The sequence below is a fragment of the Musa acuminata genome, unplaced genomic scaffold, assembly GCF_036884655.1.
Source record: "Musa acuminata AAA Group cultivar baxijiao unplaced genomic scaffold, Cavendish_Baxijiao_AAA HiC_scaffold_1136, whole genome shotgun sequence".
Classification (NCBI taxonomy): Eukaryota; Viridiplantae; Streptophyta; class Magnoliopsida; order Zingiberales; family Musaceae; genus Musa; species Musa acuminata.
In genome coordinates, this window is record NW_027021348.1 from 7524288 (window position 1) to 7526787 (window position 2500).

Sequence of the window (2500 nt, forward strand, 5' to 3'; positions counted from 1 at the left end):
GGCCTGTTTTTGGGGTGTTCTTGTGTGCCGCGGCGACCGCCATGAGCGGAGCAAAATGTCAGCCATCTCAGCACCCTGGAACCCCCCGGGTGGCACAGGGCTGGATGGGGCTTTCGTATAGCAGGGATGGTGCTGCCTCTCGCTTCGCTCGCTGTCCGCCGCTCGCCGCTCGCTCGCGCAGCCAAAAATGGCCCGTTTTTGGGCCGTTTTGGCCAGTTTTTGGCCTGTTCTTGCGTTGCGCGGTGACCGTCGAGAGCGGAGCAAAACGTCAGCCATCTCAGCACCCTGGAACCCCCCGGGTGGCACAGGGCTGGATGGGGCTTTCGTATAGCAGGGACGGTGCTGCCTCACGCTTCGCTCGCTGTCCGCCGCTCGCCGCTCGCTCGCGCAGCCAAAAATGGCCGGTTTTGGCCCGTTTTTGGGCTGTTTTGGCCAGTTTTTGGCATGTTCTTGCGTGGTGCGGTGACCGTCGAGAGCGGAGCAAAACGTCAGCCATCTCAGCACCCTGGAACCCCTCGGGTGGCACAGGGCTGGATGGGGCTTTCGTATAGCAGGGACGGTGCTGCCTCTCGCTTCGCTCGCTGTCCGCCGCTCGCCGCTCGCTCGGGCAGCCAAAAATGGCCAGTTTTGGCCCGTTTTTGGGCCGTTTTGGCCAGTTTTTGGCCTGTTCTTGCGTTGCGCGGTGACCGTCGAGAGCGGAGCAAAACGTCAGCCATCTCAGCACCCTGGAAACCCCCGGGTGGCACAGGGCTGGATGGGGCTTTCGTACAGCAGGGACGGTGCTGCCTCACGCTTCGCTCGCTGTCCGCCGATCGCCGCTCGCTCGCGCAGCCAAAAATGGCCGGTTTTGGCCCGTTTTTGGGCTGTTTTGGCCGGTTTTTGGCCTGTTCATGCGTGGTGCGGTGACCGTCGAGAGCGGAGCAAAACGTCAGCCATCTCAGCACCCTGGAACCCCCCGGGTGGCACAGGGCTGGATGGGGCTTTCGTATAGCAGGGACGGTGCTGCCTCTCGCTTCGCTCGCTGTCCGCCGCTCGCCGCTCGATCGCGCAGCCAAAAAATGGCCAGTTTTGGCCCGTTTTTGGGCCGTTTTGGCCAGTTTTTGGCCTGTTCTTGCGTTGCGCGGTGACCGTCGAGAGCGGAGCAAAACGTCAGCCATCTCAGCACCCTGGAACCCCCCGGGTGGCACAGGGCTGGATGGGGCTTTCGTATAGCAGGGACGGTGCTGCCTTTCGCTTCGCTCGCTGTCCGCCGCTCGCCGCTTGCTCGCGCAGCCAAAAATGGCCGGTTTTGGCCCGTTTTTGGGCCGTTTTGGCCAGTTTTTGGCCTGTTCTTGCGTTGCGCGGTGACCGTCGAGAGCGGAGCAAAACGTCAGCCATCTCAGCACCCTGGAACCCCCCGGGTGGCACAGGGCTGGATGGGGCTTTCGTATAGCAGGGACGGTGCTGCCTCACGCTTCGCTCGCTGTCCGCCGCTCGCCGCTCGCTCGCACAGCCAAAAATGGCCAGTTTTGGCCCGTTTTTGGGCTGTTTTGGCCAGTTTTTGGCCTGTTCTTGCGTGGTGCGGTGACCGTCGTGAGCGGAGCAAAACGTCAGCCATCTCAGCACCCTGGAACCCCCCGGGTGGCACAGGGCTGGATGGGGCTTTCGTATAGCAGGGACGGTGCTGCCTCACGCTTCGCTCGCTGTCCGCCGCTCGCCGCTCGCTCGCGCAGCCAAAAATGGCCAGTTTTGGCCCGTTTTTGGGCCGTTTTGGCCAGTTTTTGGCCTGTTCTTGCGTGGTGCGGTGACTGTCGTGAGCGGAGCAAAACGTCAGCCATCTCAGCACCCTGGAACCCCCCGGGTGGCACAGGGCTGGATGGGGCTTTCGTATAGCAGGGACGGTGCTGCCTCTCGCTTCGCTCGCTGTTCGCCGCTCGCCGCTCGCTCGCACAGCCAAAAATGGCCAGTTTTGGCCCGTTTTTGGGCAGTTTTGGCCTGTTTTTGGGCTGTTCTTGCGTGCCGCGGCGACCGTCGTGAGCGGAGCAAAATGTCAGCCATCTCAGCACCCTGGAACCCCCCGGGTGGCACAGGGCTGGATGGGGCTTTCGTATAGCAGGGACGGTGCTGCCTCACGCTTTGCTCGCTGTCCGCCGCTCGCCGCTCGCTCGCGCAGCCAAAAATGGCCAGTTTTGGCCCGTTTTTGGGCTGTTTTGGCCAGTTTTTGGCCTGTTCTTGCGTGGTGCGGTGACTGTCGTGAGCGGAGCAAAACGTCAGCCATCTCAGCACCCTGGAACCCCCCGGGTGGCACAGGGCTGGATGGGGCTTTCGTATAGCAGGGACGGTGCTGCCTCACGCTTCGCTCGCTGTCCGCCGCTCGCCGCTCGCTCGCGCAGCCAAAAATGGCCAGTTTTGGCCCGTTTTTGGGCTGTTTTGGCCAGTTTTTGGCCTGTTCTTGCGTTGCGCGGTGACCGTCGAGAGCGGAGCAAAACGTCAGCCATCTCAGCACCCTGGAACCCCCCGG